This window comes from Meles meles, chromosome 4, assembly GCF_922984935.1.
Source record: "Meles meles chromosome 4, mMelMel3.1 paternal haplotype, whole genome shotgun sequence".
Lineage (NCBI taxonomy): Eukaryota > Metazoa > Chordata > Mammalia > Carnivora > Mustelidae > Meles > Meles meles.
Window position 1 is genome coordinate 54,124,894 of NC_060069.1, and position 19,246 is coordinate 54,144,139.

The 19,246-nt window shown below is 39.1% G+C and overlaps 1 protein-coding gene across 5 annotated transcripts in view; it reads right to left on the reverse strand.

Annotated features, from left to right (window-relative positions):
* MAP3K13 (mitogen-activated protein kinase kinase kinase 13) overlaps positions 1 to 8,359 on the reverse strand; it is a 173,839-nt gene extending 165,480 nt beyond the window's left edge. Inside the window, exons 1-2 of one of the 5 annotated variants that reach the window (XM_046002119.1) lie at positions 8,287 to 8,359; positions 6,271 to 6,397 (exon numbers count right to left, since the gene is read on the reverse strand). The gene's annotated coding sequence lies outside the window, so the exon portion shown is untranslated. Of the gene's footprint in view, positions 1 to 6,270; positions 6,398 to 7,598; positions 8,264 to 8,286 lie in introns of those variants that run through there. The other 4 variants (XM_046002122.1, XM_046002120.1, XM_046002117.1 and 1 more) reach the window with 4 other exon arrangements.
* Between the last annotated feature and the right edge of the window lie 10,887 nt (positions 8,360 to 19,246).

Here is a 19,246-nt window from a genome sequence, read left to right on the forward strand (position 1 = left end):
TTAAAAAAAAAAAAATGCTGGTCACAACTTAGTAAACAAAGGTTGCAAGCCATGAACACAATTACAGCATATAATTGCTCTAGAGCAGTATAAATGCTAACTAACTTAAATTTTTAGGGAAATATATAGTCTTCATCCTTCTTAGAATTAGCCCACAAAAGTATTCTGTGTACTCAGAGAAAGCAAAAATTAACACAGCCTTGTTTCCATGTATCAAGCCTAGACAAGGTGCTCGCTCAGTATGCATTTTAAATCATCTACCTTCCCACACCTGAGAGCAGAGGGAATGACTTATAATGGGACTCTGTGTCTATACTGCACATTTTAAATAAATGTCCTTTTTATATATATTGTTTCATTTGACCCTCACAACAACCCTGTGAGGTAGGCAGGGGAAATAATATCAGATTTACTTTACAGATGAAATTAAGGTGCAGAGAAGTTATGTGACTTTCTCAGGCAGACAGTAAGAACCACTAACTTTTAGGTGGAGGGCTCTTTTCTCTAAACCACTGACTGTATAATCTTACCTCAAATATTTTTACCACTTCATTCTCATTTCTTATTGTTGATTCAAGTTTTTATAGGCTATAACAAAAGACCTGACTGTAAACTTATCATACCAAGTGTATGCTTCTCTACTGATGAAAACTTATGGCCACAGGACATCTATTCTTTTATTCCTTGGCTCTGATCTGAAGGATCTTCAAGGGGTGCCTGGGTGGCTCAGTGGGTTAAAGCCTCTGCTTTCAGCACAGGTCATGATCCCAGGGTCCTGGGATCGAGCCCTGCATCCGGCTCTCTGCTCAGCAGGGAGCCTGCTTCCCTCCCTTCCTCTCTCTCTGCCTGCTTGTGATCTCTGTCTGTCAAATAAAGAAATAAAATCTTTAAATAAATAAATAAATAAAGGACCTTCAACAATATGAAAGGCCCTAAAGGCCAAGGGAATTGAAGAGAAATCAGAAGAAAGCATATAAAATGGAATGTATTAGTGGATTTTTAGTCCCTGTAAGCTTTTACTTTTGTGAGAGGGTTCAATGGAGAGCTTTAACGCAGATGAGACTTGACGCTTTTGAAGAGGATCTAAGTCTTGATGAAGTTATTCAAACACAAATCTTGAATGCATAATGATGGTAGGCCCCAGGGTCTTCAAAAACTTGCACTTGATGCTTTAAAACAAAACAAAACATACAAAAAAATTCTACCAGCAAGTCTAATAAAACTTTATAAAGGTTTTGAAAAGCTTTAACTCTTTGGCCAATAATTAATCAGACTACCAGATACCATGTTGAAAGAACAGAAAGAGAAAACCAAAATGAAATAAAGAAGAAAAAGAAAAGGAAACAAAGATTTTAAAAGACAGAGTGTACAGAATAGCTTAGTACATTTACTGGCTTATCTCTTTGATTAATATTTGCTTTAAACTGCAGAACTCAAACTTCTTAGAGAACCACCTTAGGCTGTAACCAGAGAAACTGATTTAATGATAATATCCGGAATCTCTCTGATCACTATCCATGATATTCAGTTGTCTTAAAGGGCTTTTGATCTTTGAAAGCATGGACAAATATTTGTTGGAAGAGAAAGCATAAAATAAAGTTGATTTTGTGGGGTAGAGAAAGAAATTGAATTAGGAATATTATGGTCTGAAAATATTTAACACGGGAGAAAAGTCAACAAACACGATGGAAAAATTCAGACCACTTTACAGGTTTTTATGGAATAAATATATTAAATCTCATTGCCTACTTTTGTGCTCATTCTGACTTGTTTCTTTTTATTTTATGTATGCTTATAAGCCTGCCTTTTTTCAAGAAAACCTTAAGTTTTTAAAAATTAATAATAATGGGGTGCCTAGGGGGCTCAGTAATTTGGGCAACCAACTCTTGATTTAGGCTCAGGGTCATGACCTCATGGGTCGTGAAATCAAGCCCCACATTGGGCTCCAGGCTCATCAGGAAGTCTGCTTGGTGATTTTCTCCCTCTGCCCCTTCCCCCACGTGCACTACCTCTCTCTCTAAAATAAATAAATCTTAAAAAAAATTAAAAATAATAACAATAGCAACTAATATATACTAAGTCTAAACTTTGTGGTAGGCACTGCTCTAAATATTTTACATAGATTAATTAATAATCCTCACAACAATCCCGTGAATTTGATATTATCATTATCCTCAATTTATAAATGAAGAAACTGAGGCACACAGAAATTAAGAAATTCTGGAAGTTTACATGGCTAGTAAATAGTGGAATTAGGATTCAAACTCCTTTGGCTCCAGAATATCAACCTATGCCCACTAATCTATAAAACTGGTTTCAATGCAACAAAATTGACCAGGACTAAGATTTTTTTCAAGTCAGTGCTGTGCCATGTCATAATCTTTCACTTTCTGATATTCTGATCAGAAAGTATAGTGACTAATTTAAGTTTCCAAACATGAGTAATGTAGAATCAGTTTCAGCAGTCACTACTCAGAAGTCACATCCTGCAGGAATGTCAAGAAGTTTAAAAATAAAGCACGCCACTAAAATAATATTAATAGTGGTAAGGAACTATAGGTAACTTTAATTCTCTTCTGGTGATATGAGATATATATATATATATGTGTGTATACATATATATATATATATATATATATCTCACCCCAAAATATATTTCCATATTCTAATTTTTGTCGTGGACATGAATCACTTATAATAATAAAAAAAAAGGTTGCTTAAGCATGCCAAAACCATTATTAGCATGCTGCTTCTAGTATACTCTGGAGTTAGATACCAGTTAATTAAGCCTAATAGAGGGGCACCTGGGTGGCTCAGTTGTTGAAACGTCAACCTTTGGCTCAGGTCATGATCCCAGGGTCCTGGGATCGAGCCCTGCATCGGGCTCCCTGCTCACCAAGGAACGTGCCTTTCCCTCTCCCTCTGCCTCTTGCTCTCCCTACTTGTGCTCTCTTTCTCTCTGTCAAATGAATAAAATCTTAAAAAAAAAAAAAATCTTTTAAAAGAGTCAATAAACTGAGTAAGGACCTAAAAGAAAGTATATGGGTTTGGTGTCTTTTAATTCGGGAGCTCAGGTAATTTTTAAATTTACTTCCTGGTTACAGGTAAGTTGAGATTGGTGGATAAATGATGAGTGGATAAGTTAGGGATCAGTATTTAAATACACTGATAACAGAATGTGTACCCATAATGTAATAAATACTTCATTGCAGTATAAAAAAGTTTTAGGATTTGAAAGGAACCTTTACAATAATCTAGTACCTTCTCCCCTACAATAAGAAATCCCCTCTACAACATTCCTGATGTTCAAACTCTGCCTTAGCAGCCCTAATGACCCAAAGTTCACTGCCTCTGGACACAACCTGCTCCCCTGCTCACTGGTTCTATACCTTCTCTCACTTGGCCTCAACTAACAGACAAGTGTGCTTCCTATAGCTTTTCCAACTCTTCCAAAGTCTTCTATCTTCTCAACAAAATACTCCCAGTCCCTTCAGTCTTGATCATCATAGTTATCCTTTTACATAATCACAAAACTGTTAAAAATAGTTCTCTTATTCTTCGAGGTATATCTAATGATCAAATCAGTTTTTGTAGAATAATGTTGTATAAGTTAATAGATCTAGTTTATCCATCTTGGGGAATACATCCATCTTGGTCATACACAACTGGAAAGCTAGGAAAAATTTGTGGTCCTATTTCAAATTCAAATTGAGCAGCAATACATTTTTGAGTTCCCTCTTTTTTTCTCCTCCCCAAAATAATAACACCAACCAGAATCTTAAAGGATACCCTCAACCATAATCTTATATGTTTGCTAGATTTTAATTTTCTCTCAGTCTTCTATCTACCTTCCTATCACTTGAACCTGTGAATGATCTTAAAATGTCCAAAAGTCTTTAAGCTGCTCTCGTAATCATAAAATAGCCCTTGTTAGGCCCAGCTCTAAGGTCTTAAAATTCTGACTTTTTTTCCTTCCTGTGCTAACTGGGTATCTTCCTATATGGAACTTTTGGTTTTCCAGAAAATTTTACATATATTATGTGTAAAAGAATATATATACACATACATATATTTTATAAATACATATTTATATGCATAGACACACACACACATATACATGTACGTTCCCCAATTCTATGTAACTTTTATGTTGATGTGCTCCTTTCTATTTTATCACCAGACGTACCATAATCTGTTCTATTCTATTAATCATGACTCAGCCCCCAGATAAATGGCCTTTTTATTTTCACAAGATACCCAATCAGTGGTATCATAAAGGTATGTATCTTATAAAACTTATTCTCAAGCAAGTTTCAAATAAAATCCCATTACTAATGAACAAAGATTACTATATCTTTAAATTTCTTGTATTCACCTATTACTATTTTTCCAAATTTCCCAAAAGGAAAGTGTGGAAAGATGAAGATGGCTAGAGAAGTAAAAGTCACAAGAAATTTTTGTGGAGTCCCATGGCAAATAATCAGCCACTTCAAAGCATTATTCTCAATACAGAATGAGATTATCCATACATATCTAAAGGATCTTTCTGGTTTACTGATTTTGCTAACAGAGAGAATAAGCCATTCTTTAAATGTTTTAAGCCAGCACTAAACATCAAGAATGAAGTGAAATAATAACTAAGACTTATTTAAAGAGTAGAGTCCCTCAATAGCAATTCAAATAAAACAAAGTTCATAACATTCAGTAATACTGAGAGGCTCAGAAGAACCATGCCAACAATAGAAACCTAGCCTGCGAACAAAGATAATATCCATATTACTTAGGGAGGTCAGTAACATGCTACGATTATATATGAGTATTAGATTCAGCAGCACTAAGCACTTAGTTTATTCACAAGAATAATAATCCAATGGCAAGGTTAAAAACCTATTACAATGTCACCAAATCTTCCATTCCGATCTGGCAAAAATTGCACTCACTTATACAACCCCATTCCCTCTAAATAGTACAAATAATTATAAGGACAAAAGTCATAAAGAATAGTTGTGGGCTCCACAGTTCTCAAATTAACCTAAATCCTTATCATTTGCTTGTTTCCTAGTATTATAAAAACATGTTTATGGTTGAAAATTCAGTCTACCAGAAACAGTACACAGAAAAAATATGAATCATCTTCTTAACACAGACTATAATCTCATTCACCAGGAGTACCTGTCTATAGTTCTTCATACAAATTCTGAAGAAATTTTGCATGTATATATATAAACATATGCTTTTGAAAACACACTATACAAAGAGTTCTATATTGTTTTTCTCAGTTAACAATATATCAGATTTTCCCATACCTCTGCTTATGGATTAGCTTCGTTCTTTCTAAGAGTTATAAAGTACTACATTGCATGAAGGCATATATTTAATCAGATCTCTGGTGAGGGATGTTTAGGTTATTCCTAGTTTGTCTGCTTCTTAATTTAAAATAATATAGTAATGATATCTTTATATACAAATTTTTGTGTGCAGGTGGAAATATATCTAAGAGATGAATTCCTAGAAGTACTAACTGGTTTTGGAATTGAGCAAATTCTAAACAAGAAGCCAGTGTCTCTACAAAGGAGACTGGAAAAAACTACAAATATAATGCTTAGTGATTAAGAGGTGCCAAACATTATCACAAAGTTAGAAGTTAAAGACTGAAAGTTAACAAACTCCTAAGGTAAAATAGGAAAGAAAGAGAAAATTTACGCCCCCCCCCCCCCGGGACAGAAAGATAAAAGACCTGTAGAATGAATACCATAAGTGATATTTTAAAAGAAAAGAAAGGAAAATAGCATAAATAAAGTAAGATAAAGAAAGAAAGAAGACATTTATTAAACTTTTTTCTTGCTTTAACCTAACATATAAAGTAAAATTGGCCACAAGATTTGGTACACATATTATCACAGAGCCAAACTCAGATGTGAGATGATTTAAATGAGTACGTGAAGCCCCATTCCTACAGGGTAACCACAGGCTGTTATATTCTACCAGGTTCTAACGTACTGAAAGGAGAGCTCCCCCAAAAAAGAGAGAACAGAGCAGTAATCGTCCAAGAGTAATATAACTTGTCAGTCTCTTTAATTTCTACCAATCTTACAAGGAAACAGTAATAACTACCTCATATATACAGAACAAACCTCTCTTTGGAAGATCCAGATTAAAACATAATTTGAAGACTTGTTCTGTATTTTTCAATTACAATCCCCAAATTTCCTAGACCAATCCAAGGCTGTTCTATTTCTCACCTAACATAAAACATAGTCAACAACTTACCTTTCCCAAAGTGCTAGGATTTGAATGCCACAACATAAACTGATTCATGTTTTTGTCCATTAATGGTCCGTAGATTTCTTTAAATGAAGTCCATGTTAGAGTCCATAGATATCAGTGTTCTGCAAAACTGAAAACCTCAAGAATGTCAATGCACATACCTAAGTTATCATTTAGATACTAATTATGAATTATAATTATTATAGTATTATATGTTATATTATTAATTATAGTTATTATTATGAATATAGACATTTAGATACACAAAATTGGTGGAGATGACATTGAACAGCAGAGTGAGGTAGCAAAATTATACTTTATTTTTAAGTAAGACATTACTATTAACAAAATCTAGACAATCTCGAAACACTGCTTTGTACTCTATTTCTATGTATTCTAAAGGTGGCACCATAGTAAGAGCTTGTAAAGATGGGAATGATTTGGATAACAACACTTTCCAGAAACCGGGAAAATGAATTTTAAAGGCAGGCAAACTTTTCAAATTTAAATGACTACAACAATGTATTTACATGTCTACTTCCTGTTTGTTTGTTTTTTTCAGACTATTTTTAAAAACCTCTTGGATTTTTCTTTCTTAAAGATTTTATTTTTTTAAGCAATATCTACACCCAAAGTGGGGCTTGAACCCACAACCCCAAGATCAGGAGTCAAATGCTCCACAGAATGAGCCAGCCAGATGACCCTTGGATTTTTAAATCTAAAAATGCTTACTAAGTGTTTCTTCTTTGTAATAACAAAAAAACAAAAGCATAAATTCAGGTTTTTCTACTCTGTTACATCCAGTCTATAAAAGATTCTAAAACCTCTTAGGAGCTACTATTCATTACATAGCACAAAGCCCATACACAAAATCACTGCATCCAGATAATGATTCATGCCCAGATCCCATTACACAGCCTGATATGTCTGTCCTCTGCACTTTTTTCCACTTGACAATCAAAACCAATCGGTTACAGCACTTGTTCTTTAGTTCTATGGCCACTCTTCATCTAAGACATCTAAGCAAATATTTTACAAAAAGACAATTTAATCTTCAGGGATTCATTCTTTTGCAGGCCTCCTACAAGTCTATGTAAGGACTTTATGCTATGTGAAGACACCAGGTGAAACCTCTGACTGGATTTTTATAAATTAATTTTGTCTTTGTTAAGAAATTATTTATTTCTCAAATGCAAGAAGCACTACAATAAAAGAAAGAAAACATGAAGAAAATAGAAAGCAAGTTCATATTGCTGAAAAGAAAACACTTCGATCACTAATTAGAAGCTCAGTGCTACAACTGTAGCTTATCATTCCTCCCCCACTATTACCTGGAAGTTCCTCCCAGAAAAGTAAAGGAATCTTAAAGAAGCTCAATTAATCACTTTATCCTCTACCTTCACCATCAAAAGTAATAAAACCAATGTATAAATTTCCATAATCTCACAAAACAACAACAGTGTTTTGAATCTCTACTCCCCCAGCATCCTCTTAAGTTGAAGTCACTTCTACACTCAGGTGGAGATCCTGAAGTTCGGGAGAAGTTCCCCCTGCTGATCGAGAATCTGGTTCGAGCGTTCATATTGAATAACTCGTTCATTCAACAACATGTAAAGAATGCCTAATAGTGGCAAGGCACCGTCCTGGATTAAGAGATGAAGTACCTCTCCCCTATCAGCAGAACAGAGGCGGGGGTCGGAGCAGGTAAGAAATGAACTCGAGGCCCGCTCATCTCAACCCCCAGGCTCCACCTTTCACCCCAGAGCGCCAAGGCTCAGGAGCCCACGAACCCCAGCCATGACCGACTCCCGAAAGTCTCAACCCGGTACCTCCTCGACGGCCTTGGTCCTCACGACCCCGTTCCCAAAGTTCCCCGTACACCTGCCTCCCCAGAGAGTCCCTCGCCAAGAAGACTCTTCTCCAGCCTAAGGCGAGATCCATGTCTCCCTGCCCGAACTACCTGGGCCACCAACACCAACCGCCACCCTTGACCCGGTTCAAGATTAACCAGCACGTTACCTGCCCGGGATCCGCGGTTCCAGGATGACCACAGTCGCGACGCCCCGCCCATCGCGACGCCCTCCATTACCTGGTACCGCCTCCAGGGCGTAACTTCCTGTGTATCACGTCCGGCCGAAATTCCAGAGGGCTCCGTAGTCCAGTTTACCGTCCCACCCCGCTAGTGACGTCACTTCCGGCGGCCTCCTTGGTTTGCCGGGGGTCCAGGCGAGCTCCAGCTTTTGTTTAAAGGGTTCTTTCCCCCCTACCTTCCTTAACGGCTGCGTAGTCCCTCTCGAAGTTCATCTTTTGCTTTTCAGACTGGTGTGCCGGCTTCTGCAGTCACTACCCTCTGCTCCCTCCATGCCTCGAACCCAAGAATGTTCTTGGGATTTTTCCGATTTTTCTGCTCAGTGGAGTGCTCTGGAGTGCGGGCTCTGAGGTTGTACTGTCTAGGTCCGAACGCTGCTTCTCACTTGTACGGGTGTTACCTTGGCAGGGTGTTACCTTGGCAAGTTACTTAGCCTTTCTGTGCCCGTTTCTTGGTGAAGGAGAGATGATACTAGTACCTAGAACATAACGTTGGTATGTATGTGCGTTGCTTGAGATAACACATAGAAAGCTCCAGCACAGTGAAACGCCCAATGAGTGAGGATTACAAGCACTCTCTCATTTCCTGATGAAACTGGTAAATTAGGAAAGCTGGAACCAGTTTTCCAATTATCTGTTGTATCCTCAGCTTTCAATCAAGGGATTAATGGTACTTGGTACCTTCCTTTTAAGTGTGAGCTCCTCCAAAGATGGAATTTTGTGTAGGAACCAACTTCAACCCTACTTGAAGTCACCCACTTGCTTGGTTATTGTACTAGATACTGGAAGAAAGATGACTAAAACCCAGGCTCTGTCCTCAAAAACATGGAGATAATAAATTACGTAAGGAAGAAAGCTAACCCAGGGAAAAAACGAGACCAGCTGAGCTGAGGGCTTATCCTTACAACAAAAAACTTCACAGAGAGTTAGAAGTAAAAAAGAACTTTAGAGATAATAATTTAGTGAACCTCTTGATCTTACAAGTAAGGAAAATTGAACCCAGAGAAGCAACTGACTGAAAGTCCTAGTGCCAGGGCTAGGACCAAAAGTGGAGTCTTAATGCTCACCACCTCCTTCTATTCCCAAAATCTGCCCAAGGTGCTAATAAGGTAAAAACAGATTCACTTTCATGACCTTCACCCTCAAGTGAAAAGGACTAGGAAAATTCCAGTCCAGGAGAGAGGAGCAATGAAACCTAGCAGACGGGCAGATCTGATTATCATTTGAATATTCTAGTCTGGTAGTGCTGAGTGCATTTCCAATAGAGTTAGCTCCTTCTCCTCTGAAAAACTTCTTATATTTACCCAGAACTGAGGGGCTAAGTATTAGCTCCTGTGATGTCTATCTTCTGTTTTAGCCGGCTGGACGGAATAAGTAACAGATCCAATCAGTAACCAAAGGTAAACAGAAAGACTGAGTGCATTGCCAACGAGGTGACACAATCTTTTTTTTTTAAGGTTTTTATTTATTCATTTGAGAGAGAGAGAGCGCAAATGAGAGCACGAGCAGGGGGAGAGCCAGAGGGAGAAGTAGATTCTCTGCTAAGCAGGGAGCCAGATGCGGGACTCCATCCCAGGACCTTGAGATCATGACCTGAGTTGAAGGCAAATGCTTAACTGACTGAGCCATCCAGCCATCCCAACGTGAAAAAATCCTATTTAGACTAATGTATTGCAAGCAATTTCTCTTAAATATTCAGTCTTTGTTCTAGGAATATGATAAAGCTAGCGTGGGTATTACTATTCAAATATTGGTAATAAGTCTGTGTTCCAAATAATCAGGTAATTCTGTAGACCCACAGAATAATGTAGTTGGGGTGGATGAAATTTAAGTTTTCTTCCAACTCTAGAATTTAAAAAGATGACTTTTTTTTCTGTAATTTAATTTTATTTTTCAGTGTTTCAAGATTCATTGTTTATATACCACACCCAGTGCTCCATGCAATACGTGCCCTCCTTAACACCCATGAATCTATGGACAATAAGAATTAAATAATCTGCTGAAAGTCACAAAGTTAGCCAGTGGCAGTCAGTAGAGAACTGACTAGAGTCTAGAATGACTAGTTCTGACTAGAATCTAGAACTGATTGGTTCTAGAATCTCAACCTCCTGATTCCATTCACTCCTTTATTCATTTAGGAGAGACACCATGCCAGGCACTGGATATACAGAGATGAATAAGAGCCTAGGTGGCTCAGTTGGTTGAGCATCCAACTCTTGATTTTGGCTCAGGTCATAATCTCTGGGTCGCGAGATTGAGCCCTGCTTCAGGCTCCATGCACAGTAGGGAATTTGCTTGAGACTCTCTCTCTCTCTCTCTCTCTCTCTGCCCCACTCCGATGTTTTCTCTCTCTCTAAAATAAATAAGTCTTTAAAAAAAAAACAAAGATAAATAAGATAATCTGCTTTTGAGGAACTTTCTAGATGGTGAGGGAGGCAGAACTTTTTTTTTTTTTTTAAGATTTTATTTTTAAATAATCTCTACATCCTGGTGCTTGGGTGGCTCAGTTAGTTACGTGTCTGCCTTGGGTTTAGGTCCTGGGATCAGATCCTACATCAGGCTCCTTGCTCAGCAGGGAGCCTGCTTCTCCCTCTGCCTTCTGCTTCCCATGCTTGTGCTCTTTCGCTTTCTGTCAAAGAAATAAAATCTTAAAAAAAAAAGGTGTAATAATAAATAAATAAATAAATAAATAATCTCTACATCCAATGTAGAGCTCAAACTTACAACTCCAAGATTAAGAGTCTCATGCTCTACTGACTGAGCCAGCCAGGTGCCCCATGAGGGCAGAACCTTTTTTTTTTTTTTAATATATATGTATTTTAAAGGATTTGATAGTACTTTAGTAAAGAAAATCAAAGCATGGATACAAAATGAGAAGAAATACCTTAAGTTATAGTCAACATAGTTTGTTTAAGTTAGAAAGAGCCCAAGCCGGGAGAGGGGCAAACAGAGGGAGAAGCAGGCTCCCTGCTGAGCAAGGAGCCTGATGTGGGACTCAATCCCAGGACCCTGGAATCATGACCTTAGCCGAAGGCAGATGCTGAACTGACTGAGCCACCCAGGCATCCTGAGGGAGAACTTCTAATGGAAAAATAATTCAGTGTTAATATTATAATAGGTCCATCTATTTCCTTCTTTCAATCAATGCACTTTCTCCCCTTTGACACCAAAATACCATAACTTGACAAAAATATATGCAAAAATGGTATTAATCGTATGTAAAATCATTTGAACCACATTTTTAAGAGTCTGAAACAATCACAATTTACACAGATATTGATATAGGTCTTAGAGTCAACGTCTGGGTTACATGCCTTCCTCTGCTATTAACAAGCCATGTGACTAGACAAATCACTTCACTTCTCTGGGCCTCAATTTCCTCTTTTTTTTCCCTCAATTTCCTCTTTAAGGTCCTGTCTGGAGTAAACCTTATCTTGTTCTGTATAGTAGAAAATAGTGCATATTTCCCCTGTAACCACTAGATGACACACTTTCTTTTCCTCCCTCCTTGGTGCCCTCTTCCTCCCTCCCCTTCCTTCCTTCATTCCTTCCTCCCCTCCTCCTATCTTCCTTTCCTCTCTCTCCCTCCATCCTTCCCTCCCTCCCTCTTTCTCCTTTTCTTTTCTTTTCCCTCCCCTCCCCTCCTTTCCTCTTCTCTTCTCTTCTTTCTTGTTAGTTCATCTGACCAAGACATCATTACACCACCTATCTGAACAACCACCTATAAGAGTGACAACTGCGCATCCCAAGACTCTAGGAGATGATAGGCCTAAAATGTTTGTTGAATGAGTGAAGGAATGAGTGGATTTTCGGATTCTTCCTGGGCCCTTGTATCTCTTACTACTACTGCCTTTTTTTCTATTAAATTACTCTTGTGATGGTGGAAATTCTATTGAATTACTCTGTGATGATGGAAAAAAGAAGGAAAGATGAGAGGACAGATAGGAACTGGGTTGGGGGGAGAATGCAAAAGGCACTGCTTTGCATCCCAAAGCGAACAGCAGTGCACTGTAGTATTTATAGATGAAATCATATAATGCCTGAGACTTACATTAAAATAATATGGGAGAGTCCGTGTAATAAAAATGGTAAACATATAGCAATGTTGTTGAAGATGGGCATATTTGGTTTTATGATGTTCTATTTTTTTTTCCATTTTATTTTTTCAGCGTAACAGTATTCATTCTTTTTGCACAACACCCAGTGCTCCATGCAGAACGTGCCCTCCCCATTACCCACCACCTGTTCCCCCAATCTCCCACCCCTGACCCTTCAAAACCCTCAGGTTGTTTTTCAGAGTCCATAGTGTCTTATGGTTCGCCTCCCCTCCCCAATGTCCATAGCCCCCTCCCCCTCTCCCAATGATGTTCTATTTTTTGTGTATACTTGAAAATTTCCACAAAGCTTAAAATAAGGTAATGAGTGCCTTTCCCTTCCTGTAGTCAGGACCAAGTTGAAACTATCCAGTGGAGTCTCAGTTTGGATACTTTTGACTAATGTGAAAGGAATCTTGTCACAGACTGTCTTTTTGAGAGGTAGACATGGATATGAAGATGGGGATTTTTATTAGGAATGGACAGGAGCAGGATTGGTCAGAGGAAAATATTGAACTGCTACTCAGGTTGGAGGAATCTTCAGCCAACTTGGGAGAGAGCTGCAGAGTGAGATCCTGGGTCAGGCTGAAATGGCCAACCCTTTCTACTAGATGCAGTCTGCCTCAGGAAGGGTACACTTTGAAACAAGGTGGCTCGCTACAGCTGAGGCAGACTCCAGGGAAGCTAACAGCTGGGGGCTGCCCCCTGGCCACACTCTCTGGAGTTGTGAAGCAAGTCCTTCCATGTAGTCTGGGCAGCACCTCTTTGCATCTTCCACAAAACACAGCAAGACATAATTCAACAATAGGATATGTATTGACCTCTGTAAATGGACTGTTATCACAGGCGTCAGGGTTGGTTGTTCCAGCAACTCAGGATATGATTTACAGCCCATTCTTCTTCCCCGCTCTACTCTGCTTTCAGTAGCATCTGCTTCAGCTTATGCCCAACTTCCTGCAAGGTGGCAAAATGGCTGTAGCAATGCATCTCACATCTACACACTCTGAACACTCACAGAGGAGACGGACACACACTCTATAGTTCCAAGGCAATTCTCAGGCTAGAAAAGAGAAAAATATATATACATTCATTTCTGGGGTGCCTGGGTGGTTCAGTTGGTTAAGCATCTGCCTTTGGCTCAGGTCATGATCCCGGGGTCCTCCCTCATCAGTCTCTCTGCTCATGGGGAGCCTGCTTCTTCCTCTACCCTTGTCCCTCCCCCCTGCTCATGTTCCCTCTCTTTCTCTCTCTATCAAATAAATAAAGTCTTTTAAAAATATATACATTTATTTCTGTACTAGACACTCAACTCTACAATTCTTATCTTTCTAACTTTAGGGCTATTATAAAGAACAAATCTTGCCATTTGCAACTATGTGTATGGGACTAGAAAATATAATGCTAAATAAAACAAGTCAGATAGGAAAAGACATACCATATGACTTCAATCCTTTGAAATTTAAGAAACAAACAAACCAAGAACAAACTGGTGGTTGCCAGAGGGGAGGTATAGGGGCAGGGAGTTGGGGAGTCGATAAAAAAGAGATTAGGAGTACACTTGGGTTGAGCACTGAGTAATGTATAGAAATGCTGGATCATATTGTACACGTGAAACTAATATAACATTGTGTCAATTACAGTTCAAAGAAAACTTGTTTTTAAAAGTTAACATATAGTTACCATATGACCCAGCAATTCTACTCCTAGGTATACGCCAAAAAGAATTAAAATCATATTTACACAAAAATTTGGACATAAAATGTTCATAGCAGCATTAGTCACAACAGCCAAAAAGTGGAGTGCCTGGGTGGCTCAGTCAGTTAAGTGTCTGCCTTCGGCTCAGGTCATGAATTCAGGGTCCTGGGATCGAGCCCCATGCTGAGCAGTCTGCTTCTCCCTCTCCTCCTATCCCTCCCCCTGTTCATTCTCTCTCTCTTTCAAATAAATAAAATCTTTTTTAAAAAAACAGCCAGGGACGCCTGGATGGCTCAGTGGGTTGAAGCCTCGGCCTTCGGCTCCGGTCATGATCCCAGGGTACAGGGATTGAGCCCCGCATCAGGCTCTCTGCTTAGCAGGGAGCCTGCTTCCTCCCCTCTCTCTCTCTGCCTGCCTTTCTGCCTACTTGTGATCTCTGTCAAATAAATAAATAAAATATTTTTAAAAAATTAAAAAAATAAAAATAAACAGCCAAAAAGTGGAAACAACCCAAATACCCATAAATTGATGACTGGATAAACAAAATGTGATATGTACATAAATGAACTATTATTCAGCCATTAAAAGAGAAGAAACACTGATACATACTATATGACATGGATGAATCTTAAAAACACGCTAATTCAGCCTCCAGACCCACACACTGTGGGTTAAAACTTGGGTTCTGCTTTTTAGTAGCAATGTGGCTTTAGACAAGTTAGCTCCCTGTGCCTCTCTATAAAAAGGTGATAAACAATGATGCTTTATCCAGGACTGCAAGGAGGACTAAGTGTGTTCAAAAATGCAAAGCATTTAGGACAAAACAGAACAAAGAAATGTTAGTTATTTGATTTTGTATTATTGTGTTTATTATCATTAATGTACTTAGCTGGGAAAACCACTTGAATCACAATATGGTGTTAGGATTGAATACAGTGTTCTGCAGAACATCCAAGTGCAAAAATAAATAAACTGGTCTACATGCATATTTCAAAGGAGAAAACTTGCACGATTTTAAGTGTGAAGCCTTTTCTTGTGAAACATCAAAAGCCCATTTTGCAAAATGTTGTCCTTTTATTACTTTGGTGTGCATCCTGTCAACTTAAAGAAATTTGTCCCCTTCCCCTAAAAAATAAAGTCAGATGGAGGCTGCATCTTTTCTGTTTATTTTAATTGCTAATATGTCTAGTATCTTCGGGCGTGGCTGGTAATGTCCAAATCGTTGTTCTTGTCGTTGATTCTTATGGAAAAAGCTAGTTTGTGTGGTTATTTAAGGATAAATATTTCTCCATTCTGTACAGTTTTGCTTACTTTTAGAAAAAAAAAAATCAGAGTGCCTGGGTTGTTTGGTTGGTTGAGTGTCCGACTGACTCTTGATCTTGGCTCAGATCTTGATCTTAGGGTTGTGAGTTCAAGTCCTATGTTGGGTTCCACGCTGAGCATGGAGCCTTCTTTAAAAAAAAAATAACAAAAAAAACCCAAACAAACAAACAAATGTGACCTAACCTAAACTACAAATTATAGTTCGGAAGAGTGGAAGTCGTTGCCATTTCTGTAGCTTCAAATACTAAGACTACCTGGTTGCTTATGGAGCTCAAGCTGACCTTTTGTTGCTCTGCCCCCTAAAAGGGCATCTACTGCAGTGACTGCATGGGACTGTTGGGTTGACCTGTGTCCCTCAAAAAGATGTGAAGTCCTAGCCAACAAGACCTGTGAATGGGATCTGATTTAGAAATAGGGTCTTTGCAGTTTATCAGGTTAAGATGGGGTCATTTAGTGTCCTTGTAAAAAGGGGAATTTTGGGCACAGAGATACACCCACATGGGGAAAACACCATATGAAGATTGTCGTTGTGTTGCCACGAAGCCACGGAACTACCTGAAGCGAGGAGAGACTTGGAACCACTCCTTCTCTAAAACAAACAAAAATATTGTGCTAAGTGAAAGAAACCCAGGTGCAAAGGCCACATACTGTATGATTCCAATTATTTAAAATATGTCGAATAGGCAAATATGCATAATGGGTGCAGAGTTTATCTTGGAATGATTAAAATATTCTGGAATTTGAGAGTGGTGATCATGTATACCTTGTGAATATACTAAAAATCATAGGATTGTTCACTTAAAAAGGATAAAGTATATAGTGTTTGACCTCAATTTGAGATCTGTATAGATCTCAATTTAAAAATTCCTTATCCTTAAAAAAAAGATCATATCATTTGAAACTTAAAGGGGAAAAATGTCTTCTAGGTAGGGAAAAGGGAAACAAATGTGAGTTAGGGAAACATGAATATGATCTAGCTGATGATAGGTGAGAAGCAGCGCTCGCTGAAAAACTGAGAGGTTAAAATATGGGACATAGCAGTGAATGGGCTCTTGGTTTAGGTTTTGGCTACAATAAGCTCAGATTTGGTTGTAGCCTATGGGCATGATCTTTAAATACGCTCAAGAATACCTCCTTGAGGGATACCTGGGTGATTCAGTTGGTTAAGTGTCTGCCTTCAGCTCGGGTCATGATCCCGGGGGCCTGGATCGAGTCCCATATCAGGCTTCTTGTTCAGCTGGGAGACTGCTTCTCTCTTTGCCTATGCCTGCTTGTACTCTCTCTCTCTTTGACAAATAAATAAAATCTTTAAAAAACAAAACAAAAACAAACAAAAAAAAACCCCACACCTTAAAAAAAAATGAATACCTCCTTGATCACATTTTAATCAGTGAATATAATTGGCGTGTCTGAGTCATTTTTCTGCCACAGTTGGGACTTCTTTAGGAATCCTGATAGCTTATCTTCATCATGAAGGTACTGAATACTCTGTGTGTGTGTGTGTGTGTGTGTGTGTATGTGTGTGTGTATCTCCAAAGCTCAACACGTAAGCGAGCCGCTTGAAATTATAGAAATTGTCATTACTAGTATTATTGGCACAGTGAAGACACTATATTGCTTCTCTTATTTCAAGTTCTTATGTGAGCAGCTTTTCTCCTCAAATGTCAGCCAACTTCACTGTGGAAGAGTGTACTCACTGCCCGTTTCTTCATTGTATTAGATAGGACAGGTTAAAATTCCTTAACAAAGAGACCCACATTTGTTTATTTCTCTTAGGACAGTCCATGTTGGTTCTAGTCAGCAGGCCAGTCTGTCACACAAGATCACTTGAGAAGTCAGGCTGCTTCTGTCTGCGGCCCCCTCCTTCTCTGAGGCCTTGTGCCCATTAATATCCCACAGTGAAAGGGGGAAGCACATGGAAGAGAACATGTGAGAGATTTTATCACTCCAGCTGAAAAGCAATTGTTCCAGAACAATCGGATTGGTTTACCAGAGAAGTCAGCCTTGATGGCTTCATGCCACTATTGAATAAAGTTTTACAACACAAATCAAGTAGACAGACATCTCCGTTCTTATTGTGAGTACATATCTGCATGATCTAGCACACAAAAGTTCTATATTTACATTCTGTTATTTGTCTTATAATTTTAAAACCTCTTCTAGAGAAGGCAACACTTGATCTCAGGGTCGTGAGTTTGAGCCGCACATTTGGCGTAGAGTTTACTTAGACACACACACACACACAAAACTTCTTCTGATTAACTGATCTATTTTCATAAGTTGCAACACAACAGTGAAAGAGACATAATTAAGCAAAGCTAATATTCAACATGCAACTGATGCCGAAGTATACTAGCCAAGAGAAATGACATTCTGTAAAGTAGCACTTCTTGGGACAAATGAGAAGACAACTCAAGAACATAACAATTCATCGCAATGCTCAAGAGGCTGTCAAATGGTCAGGTAGTCTGTCATTGGCAGCATGGTGGGGCTTGCTAGATTGGCTTGCCACACTTCCATAGGTTTGGTCTGTAAGGAGACTGAATGGATTTAGACAGTTTATTATTCACACAGACAAGTGAAAGATCTGCTTGGTGTCACTTCCCTATCCCTGGTCCCGTAGGATGACACCAACCAGGAGAGGCTAGACGACAGATCACGGGAACAGTGAGTCGCTCTGTTACTGAGGAAAAGGGCGGGGCGGGCAGGTGTAGGATACTGAGAATGAGCGCCCTCTTACATTTTGCCCACTGGGTGCCTTGCTTGCTTACCTTGGTCCTTACTGTGGTGAAGAGCCAACTCTAAATTACTGTCAAGCAGTTCTATAGATTCACAAAGAAGTTAGCAGCTTGTACCAGGGAAAAGTTCTGCAGTCAGAACTAGATGAGAAATGACCAATGGCTCACCTAGAACTAGATGAGAAATGACCAATGGCTAGATGAGAAATGACCAATGGCTCACCCCTCCAAGGTAGATGTGAGAACCTGCCTTGAGACAACTCCACACCATGCTTATCAACTCTTGGTCCAAGAAGAACTTCAGGCCATTCAGAGCTATTCAGTCTTGCCTACATGGCCTTCGTGGAGACACTCAAGGTTGCTAGGAGGCCTCTGCGGAGTTGTTCCCCTAGAGACCAGTAGCTGGAATAAGAAGATGAAGCTGAAACTGTCACTTCCTGGAATAAGGAAAGCTAGGTTGCTCATGAAGTTTCTCCCAGGCAGAGTCAATTGTTGATCTTACATCATGTTTTTGAGCAATTGAGGAGTTGGCAAATTTTCAGAGACATCAGAGATGGATATCACCTGTAGAAGCTGGCTTTTGTCGGATGTTGACACCGGGAGGCATGCACTGCATTGTATGTGATTGGCTGGCTATTAGAAATGAGGGCTGTCCTTGCTAGATTGGCTGTCTGTGATGGGTTGGATACCTTCAGACTGCTGCTTGTTCCTAGGGCTTCAAGCCAATCCTGCTTTCTTGAGACCTAGAACCTGTTTTTATTCCCAAGAGGTAAAAGAATATGAAAATAGTCCCTAATCATTGCTGAGATTTGTGAAACACCAGTGAACAAAAGCATTCCATTGTTTCATTTTGTTTTCCTCTGAAACTTCCAGACTGCCTTCTGACTGCCTGATGGAATGACTGGGACGACCACCAGAGCTGATGGCATCTATAAAAAACCTTGTTTTGGTGGTGTGCTTTTGGAGGGAAGGGGCTGGGGCTGGTTTATTTTAATAGCTGCTCCATTCGAGGATGAATGATTAGAAATCACGATGCTTAGG